The sequence below is a fragment of the Crocodylus siamensis genome, chromosome 4 (assembly GCF_052110815.1).
Source record: "Crocodylus siamensis isolate JL-2025a chromosome 4, ASM5211081v1, whole genome shotgun sequence".
Taxonomy (NCBI): Eukaryota; Metazoa; Chordata; order Crocodylia; family Crocodylidae; genus Crocodylus; species Crocodylus siamensis.
The window spans coordinates 154,689,981-154,699,190 of NC_143398.1; the positions used below are offsets into that span (position 1 = coordinate 154,689,981).

The 9,210-nt window shown below is 44.9% G+C and overlaps 1 long non-coding RNA gene across 1 annotated transcript; it reads left to right on the forward strand.

The window, feature by feature from the left end:
• The first annotated feature begins 6,529 nt into the window (after positions 1–6,529).
• On the forward strand, positions 6,530–8,216 carry LOC149866837 (uncharacterized). The gene is made up of 3 exons (XR_016442055.1): positions 6,530–6,574; positions 7,091–7,226; positions 8,053–8,216. It is a non-coding gene; the product is annotated as an uncharacterized LOC149866837 (long non-coding RNA).
• The last annotated feature ends 994 nt before the right edge of the window (positions 8,217–9,210 follow it).

Consider the following 9,210-nt stretch of genomic DNA (forward strand, 5'->3'; position numbering starts at 1 on the left):
AGCTTCACAGAGCTGGCAAGAGCTGAGCCAGCGGGGTAGGAGCAGTGCCCCAGAAGAGCTTGAAAGAGCAGGACCTGTAGGCAGCAGTGGGACCCTCAGCAGCGCAGCGTGCGGCCTGCAGGAGAGGCCCCCACTGGGCTCCAGGATCCCCTGGGAGAGGCTGCAGCCAGCAAGAGAGGCTCCCACCACTCCAGCAATGATCTGAGCAGCAACCTGAGTTTCCCAGCTCTGCTTCCAGCTCCTCCAATCAGAAGCCAGGCAGCTCAACATAAGCTGAGGCTCTGGGAAGGTCAAAACCCCTAGCAGACTGGAGTAGTATTACTAGTAGTGGTTGTGTGGCAGTGTTCCTACCTACTATGTGGGAGAGCTCAGTTCAAATCCCAGCTGAAGTGACTTGGGGTAAATCAGCTAACAAGAAACAAATCTTTTTGCAGTGGAAAGGGGCCATTATGTTTTCCCCCCTTTCTCCTCCTCCAGGTACCAAGGCCCTATATTTCCTTGTCATTTGGCATTTTGTGCCTTTTTTATATTTCATCAACCTGTGTTGTTTGTTCTGCTGTTTGTGTGTTATGTTTTGTTAACCCTGTTTTTTTGTCAATGATTGTAAGTGTCTAACCTTTGTTGAATCCTGTCCCCTTGGGGCACGGTAGTGTCCACTAAACCCTGTGATTTATGCCTGTTATGTTCCCAGTATTAAAAGGTATATGGTTAAATCCCCATTGGTGGTCTGGCTCTGCTCTATAGGGGGGAGGAGAGTCCCTACACTTCCCACAGCGCTTGTGCTCCTGCTCTGATCCCTTCAATTGGAGAGGAGGTACCTCTTGGAGTACAGCCCGGGTTACATACTTAACACTCTTAAAGGCATCCACATAGTTACTATGACAAACATACTTGTCATTTTATAAAGAAGAGTGCTGACTTGCTAGCAATAGTTCAATTCATTTCGGGCAGAGTCAGTACAATATCTCTCAACACCCATATCTATTGAAGCAGAGAAAGACCACTTAGTGTACCACAAAGCTCCTATTCTTTGGGAAGTGATCTTTGTCATTTTTCTTCTTTCACTTCTCCAACTTCTAATCTAGAAGCTCAAATTCAGCTATAGCCAAGCAACCCAGCTCCCTTTTGTGAGAAAGCAGGTTGTGAGAACAAGTTCACAGGGTCTGTTTCACTTTCCACCTGTGGTACTGTCGGTATCCAAACTTTTCCTAGTTGAAGAAGATACCTGAAGTCTTGCTTGGCAATAAAGATTGTTGGGAATGTAGAAATATAAACAAGAGGTGGCAATATATTCACTTATCCTAGACCTCTGGGGTCCTTGGGTCCAGACCCCTGCTACTGCAAGAAATCACATCACCTCATTGAATTCATATATGGATCAAATTATATTTTATTGTTCGCCCCACTGCCCTTACTAGAAGGCTGTTCTAGAATTCTCTGCTGGTTAGAACTCACCTTCTACTTTCCAGCCTAAATGCATTCACAGACAATTTACACCTATTTCTTCTTGTCCTAACATACATCTTAAATAGCTCTTCTTCCCTCATTAGTCGTGGTGGGATTTGAACACAATCTTCCTACTTCCTTTCTCTAGGCAACACAGCAGCTGGGCAAAGAGTCTCTCTGGCAAATTTATGCCCCCTAGAAAGTTTCCCCTTTCCTCCTCTTTTACCCCAGTAGCACATTTCCTGCCTTTGCAGTACAGCAGAAGAGGCAACCAAAGTAAGCCAACATGTAAGAATATTGTTCAACACCTCCCAAGCCCCACCAAGGTCCAGAGTTTGATCTCTGCAGATACTTGTGGAATTGGTGTAGGCAGTTGGCTACAAAATAGCACCACTGATAAAGATACCCATTATGGTGGAAAACAGATACACAGTGCACAGAACTGCAACCAATAGGGCCTTGGTTCAGTGTTTCTGCTGTTGGTTTACTGGGTGAATTTGGACAAGTCTGTTTCTCCATTTGCAAAATAGGGATAATGACACTAGAAACTGCTTGATATCTGTAGATAAGAAAATGCTAGGTGCTGTTCTGATTTTTATTTATGGAACAGGGAAAACTTACAGGCATGGTCTCAATGTCATTTGGACTCCCTCTAGTGGCTGCTCATTGGTTAAACCAAGAGTTCTCCTTCAGCTGTACTGGTAGGGGAATGTGGTTTGGGTGCTGAAGACTCTTCTTTAAAATCCCACTGACAACTTTGATTGACACAGGGGACCCAAGTAATTTAAAAATCAGCATATTTACAAATATACAAGTAAGCATAACAGTGAGCCATAAAATTCTCAGATAATCATAGTTTAGTGAGGTTATTATGAGTTAGGCACATATGAATAAGCAAGGCTGGGGCTGTGTGGCAGGAGTCCTACTCTCGGAGCCCTTCTGGATGTGTGGCTCCACCATCCTCCAATGGGCCAGCTGCCTGCTTACTCACCTGCTATGCCTTGATCTTACTTTTGATTAATAGATGATTAGAATCAGCGGGAGGCTGCCCATTTTTATGTGCCTCAATGACAGGGGGTGCTGTTTGCAGCTCCTTTTCCTCCCTTACACTGCAGCCCAAGCCTTGCAGATAGTGCTGGTATGATCTGACTTGGGCCTTGTTATTATGTCTCAGCCCTTCGTTTGCTCTCGGGGCTCCTTGCTGCCCCCCTTAACTCCAGGGCTCCTTGCTACCCCCCCTTAACTCCAGGGCTGGGCCAATGTGTCCCCAAACAAAGCTGCATCCGCTCCAGCACCAGGAGACCCCACACTATTGTGGAGCTCCTATGAGGCCTCCTCCAACCCCTTATAACCTCACCCAGTCCTCCAGTGAAACAGAGGACACAAAACGTAAAGCCCCCAGGCTACAACACAAAAGCTAGACCATTCTGGTCAAAATACAAATCTCTCCCTACCATAGAGAGAGTGCACGCAGATCAAACCCCAGTAGGAACCAGGGGATGTTCTAATCATCAGAGTTCTCCCCTTTGTTCTAGCTGAGCTCCTCCCCCCTCCACTGCCAGAGGGGAACTGCCCTCCTGGCCTTCTGCCTGGGCTTAAGAAGGGCTAAGCTCCACCCCTTCCTGGCTCTAGGTTTCCCTGGTTGCTAGGGCAACCAGTACCTGCAGTCCTGGTGACTACAGCTGCGCTTCCCCCTTCCTGCCACTAGGGGTCTCTCCCAAGCCATTTCTGCTCTCAGTCGCAGGGCGCCTGAGAGCTCTGCGACAGGCTGGAAACAAGTTTTTGGGTTAAGGCCTGATTCTTAAAGGTGTTAAGTGACCATGGGTGCATCCAGATGAGCGTGCATGTACCTTTCCCCAGGGATGAACATCAGCGGCACAAAGTTGTGCCACTGCTACTTGTTCCCAGGGAACACCCATGGATGTGCTCTCTGGCACATGGCAAGCTGCCCCAGGGCAGGCAGGGGAAGCTGCAGCCAGCACCTGGGCTGGCCCCAGCAGCCTTACCTGGGGCTCTGGGAGCCTCCTGGGGCTCCAGCAGCAGCAATCCATCGCACGCAGTCTGGCAGCAGCCAAGTATGACTCCTTGTTTTTCCTGCATGGACTCTTCTGAAGTGACCACTTCTTCTTGGGTATAGGACATTAGTTGTCAGCTGTCCTTTTTCTGCTGACAGCAGATGTTCTAAGAGGTCTGAAGTATTGTCTGTCCTCCATTTAACCTCTTGCATACTACAGTCTGATGCCTTGGACAAAGCAGGAGACAAAGAAAAGCACTAAGGCCCATCGTTGCAACCACAGGAGCCTGCTAAAACAGCATGCCTTGCCTCTCATTCCCAAAATAGGTGGTCACTTCAGGTTCATGATCTGCAAGTTAAGTTCCATCCTCTCAAGAGTCCTCTTGTCTCTCTCCTCCCACTGCTGTACTGGAGCCCTAAAGTCTTCTCTTCTTCAGTGCAACTCCTTCAGGATTTCTTTGACTCCCCTTGGATGATGAGCACATAATGACACAATTTTTTTCCCCTAGTCTGGGGGGAGGTCTGATGCTGCTCTCATTCTTAGCCTGCACAGTCAAAGAAACACCACTGCCCAAGAACTGCAGTGCAAATGATGAACAAAGGTGTTAGTCATATGCTTCAGAACTGAAAGAGATGCAACGCCGCACCATCATCATTGTGCCCAAGGTCACAAACCAACACTTTTCTTACATCTGGATAGTTTTGCAAGCTCACTCTTTCAGCTCTACCACCTGTATTCTACAGCTCAAAATGGCTCTGGGAGACGGCCATTCATGTACGTTCAATTCATATTACTTTGAATGGCACTGTGCCTATATCAGGTATGCAGGGCTTAAACTCAGTGGGATCCAACATTTATACCAGTAGGAGCCAACATTTTGGGCAGGCATGCTGCAAATTAAGTCCTACACTCGCCCTGAATGTCACTCCAATTCCCTTCCGCTTGCCCTGCCTGATCTGCTGTTCTGCTTTTTGCTCCCTGAACTATCTTGAGCTATGTTCCCTGCCCCTCCATGACCTTCTGCATACCACATCTAGAGGCTGCCCCATGCCACTTGATGCATGTATGCTGCAGGTTGGCTACCCCTGATTTATACAGTGCCCGGGAGTGGGAGAATCACAGTATTTGGTTGGGCTTATGGCCTCGGAGAACTCTAGAATCCATCTCTTTTCAGCTCCACAGAACCTTGAAGACATTTCCTTTAAGGTCCACAGCAGAAAAGAAAGGTAGTTTTCCAGGTCTCTGGAGGGGATCCAACAAAATCTGCAGTGGAACATTTCAAGTCTTTAGTAACAGAACTTCACAGTTTAGAGAGGAAAGGTCTTGTGTGCTATGAGTGTCCTCCAGATAAGTTTGCCCTCCTCATAAACTTGTTAGACTGACTGGATTTTCTGATAAGACAGAAATTCACCATCATCATTCCAAGACTGGCAAAATCTCAGGGCAAATGCTGACCTGCTGGAGTGAGGTATTTCAGGGCAGTGTAACACCACCCAACAGCCTTCTCATCATTACCCCAGCAGCTGTACTGAGAATTACTAGTAGGCACTTAGGAATGAGAAAAGGAAACCAGAAAACATATGCAGCCCCCACCCCTCAAAAAAGCCAGCAGCTTTATGTTTTCATTTCCTTTGACTAGTCATGGTTCACCAATCCATCAGGGACCAGTTCTCCCACAACAAACCCTGAATTATCCCCACTTCTCCCATTCACCACCACCACATGAGAGCCTCAGATAGTGAGGAGAGCACACTCACTCAGAGACAACTGCAAAAATAATAGTGTCCTTGGTCTGTTATTTCTTGTTACTTGTGCAGTAAGAAATATGGGGCTGAAGACATGTGCATTAGTGCTCTGGGTGGGGGGGTCTGTTAGTAAGAACAAAGCCCATGAGTTCTGTGGTGTCTCCTGTTCCTTGTCAGTATGATTGTTAAGTGTCCTGGTTCTGCTATAAGGTTCAGCTCAAGTAACAGAAAAAAAAATGTGAATTACATGTTTCATCCTCCTGATCTCCTGACAACACTGGGTCCAAAGTCAGTGAATGCCCAAGGTTGCAAAGCTTAGCACCATTTGTTTAAATATGTTTATTTTTCTTCTTTGATGTACTCTTTCCAAGTACTTATAAGAATTTTGCTGTCTTCTCTGATCCAGGTAGCCCATCTGTCAGTGGGCATTGGTAATGATGACATATACTGAACTCAGATTGACCACAAACAGCTCTTATAGGTCCACCCAGCCTCCTCCCTGGTGGAGTACAGACACCCATCCCCCCACCCCCCCGACAAGGAAACACAGGAATTTTTTGGTAAATTCATGTGAAAACACTCTCCAGTGAGCAATTCCTTTTCATCTGCAGTAGGAAACCTGCAAGCACCTATATGCAGCCTAGGGCAGGGGTGCACTACATGTGCACTCAAGCCCACATCTTTGGGGTGCCCTACAGCTCTCCTGGGGCATGACCTTAGCGGATAATAGATAGCCAGTGAGCCTGTACTCAACAGCACTCTTGGATGTGTTATTATAAGGAACTCAAAGCATTCTGGCACCACTTCAGTGGCATACACCCAGATGAGAACACAGCTGAATGAGCCTGAGTGAACCCAAACAGTCTTGCCCTTCCAAAGACCTGAATTCAGCTCTTCTGTTCTGTGGATTAATATCATCCCCTGCTGTAATATTGACCTGAGAATTCGACATCTGATGGATCAAAATACTTTTTATATGGGGTTAGTTTACCATGACAAGCTTAACATGTGTTTAGCTGAAAGGATTTTTGTAGCCCTGGAAGCTCACAGGCCACAACCCTGCAAAGGCTTATGTCCCTGCAAGGGATTTCATGTAGCCAGCAACAATGACTTTGGTGTGACTACTCATTTGTGAAATTCCTGCATGTAAGTCAGATACAGGAGCTTCTGTCTCTTTAATTGAAAAAGAAGGCCTGTGGGGGTGGGGGTGGGCAACATAAACAGCAGGTGAAGTAAATGAGACAGACTTATTGTCCTGTTAATATATGCCTCCTCTCTGAGAGCAACAAGTAGTAGCTTAGGCTAAGAGTCATCTGCTACTATCTTTTGACCAGTGGGTTTCTTGTTTGGTAGCTACTATTCTTTCAGGTAAGCATTTTTAGCTATGAAGAACATCTAGTTTGAATTTATTTTATTTTATAGGGGGGTTCTTATACTATGCTTATCATTGCAGTAGCTGGGTGTCTTCTAGCATTGTATTGAATAATGTTATTTGAAGTTATGTCTCTAGCTAGATGTTCAAAGGAATAAATTCAAATACCCTATTAATTGTATTGGTACTAACCTAAGCTACTTGGCTTAAGATGTAGCTTTACTTTACTTCTTCTAGGGGTTCCTTCCTTTTTACCCTGGCTGTATTAGTATATCACAAACTATGGTATGTGTACCCCTGGGAGAATACAAGACATCTGAGGGATGTAGGAGAAACTGTGTAATAGAATGAAAGTTAAAATCTACCAACTGGCATTTAAGAGGTTAAAACAAACATGCTGGTAGTGATATGGGCAGTTGATAAGTCTGAAGGGGGTACACAAGAAAGGTTTGGGAAGCTCTTGCTATAGGCTTGCAAGTTCTAACTGAACTCTACCTTTTGTTGATGGCAAGAATGCAACTATCCTTAATTCCCCTTCCAAGAAAGCAGACCTCTCTCAAGGCCAGAGATGATCTCTTGAGCCTCAGACTCTACAGTGGGAAGAAGAAGGAGAGCTACTCTACCTATATATACAAAGTCCTAACTCAAGTAAGTTTTTTGCTTTCTGGTTGCCTAAACATCACTAGTTTTAGCTAAGGTCTGAAGCTAGGGATTGGCAATTCTTCTAATGGCCTCTTTCCTCAAACAATTACTTCAAGTCCATGAAGGACAAAGTGTGGGTGGTGTATGTCAAAATTCCCTTGTTACAGCTTTGTTAGACATGGAAATACAAGTTTGTAGTAGGACTTTCACTGTTTCTCATTGGCCAAGTGACTCCAGTGCCCCTACCAACCCTATGAAGTAATGATCCTCTTACAGTAAGAGGCTAAACTGTTGTAATTTCAGTAGCTGTTGGAGGCCTACAACACTACAAGGGTGAGTGGCAAGCTTCACTACAAATGTTTACCCCTTAAATTCTAAGCAATTTGCCTATGGTACACCAAAGCGCTCTCATGCCTTCCCCCCCCAAAAATTTTATTAATGTTGTTGGTTCTTCCTATAACCCTGCCTGAAGAAGCAGTTCCTCCTATTCTGCTTGACTGTAATATTTCTATGTAGAAACAGTAAGATCCTATTTGTCCTCAGCATCTCTTTCCATCCCTTCTAAAGCATCTATGCTGGTACTGAGGCCCCTCCAGAAGGCACCTTTTGGGGGTTGGGAGTTAAAAATACATGTGACAACTAGTATAGCTTACTAATGGCTACACTTCCCCAGTGTAGAAGCTTAATCTTGTTCTTAAGTCCTTCAACACTTGAGCAGGGGTCCTGGGTCTTAAGATCCCAGTATCTAGTTGGGATACAGTTTGCTTTGGTTAGTAGGCAATAACATCCTAACCAAAGGATCTGATATTGATACTACTCCCTTCTCTGACAGACTGAGGACATGGGGGTCTTCTGCTGGGTGGCTGATGCTCTGAAATCCCTGAACAAGCCCTACCTGTTTGGGAAAGTGGCTTTAGAGGCTGCCCGGCTGTCTCACTACAAAAACAGAAGCCTTATTGCCCAGAAGGAGGTCCATGCTGCAATGAAACTGGTACTTCTGAGTGAGCTCTCCAAGCAAGACTTGTCTGAAACAATTAAAGCAGTAACCAAGTAAACCGGTTCAAAATAAACCGTTCAATATGTGTAACTTTTAACATTTATGGAGACATAACTTAAATGTATCTATTTAATTTGTAATAAAGTGTTTGTCTGTTTTTTAATGTCTCTGTGAGGCTTTACTACTGAAACAATGGTCTAATGATCTAGCCATAGATGGCAAATTCTGTACACACTTGAAGGGAGGGAAAGAAAGTAGAACTTTTTTTTTCCCCCTCAAGTTGCAGAACTCATAGCTTAGTAAGCTTAATTTCCTGGCTCAGAGGATGGAGAAGTAGCAGCTTCCCACAGTCCTGCTGCAGCAAGACTGCTACAGCACTAAACAATAGTAGCTCACTAGCTAAACTCATTGGCAGGGTGTTGCCTAGTTTGCTATGATGCTACACTGGCATTGCCAATCAAGGTCAATTATTCCTATAACAGCAGCCCCTGGAATACTACTCTGCTATTGGCTTAAAAAGCACTCTGTCCCTGTAACTCCACTTTCCACACTAAATACTAGCAAAACTTCCTAATGGGAGTGTAAGAACCTTCTAATGTAGCTTTTGCAAAGCTAACAACTTTTTTGCTACAATCCTGCACAGGAACTGCATGTTGCCATATAAGCTAAAATAAAGCTAACTACATTACTCTTGAATTCTTTCTGTTCTCTTGTTTTTACATAGAAATGTTGACACAATCTCCTAAGTATACAGGAGAAGGGGTTCTGATTTTAGAGCCTTGTTTGGTAAAGGTATGCCATTTTTATTTCATTTCATGCCTGCCCCCCCCCCTTTAAAGTCAGCTGCTGGCAATGCACCATGAATTCTGTGTAGACTAGATACTTCTATATAGGACATAGAAGTCACTGATCAAGTAATCTAACAATTAGAAGCTGAGGTCTCTCCTAGGGCAGGCTACAATTGAATAACATTGTTGGTGTCCTTGCTGTCCA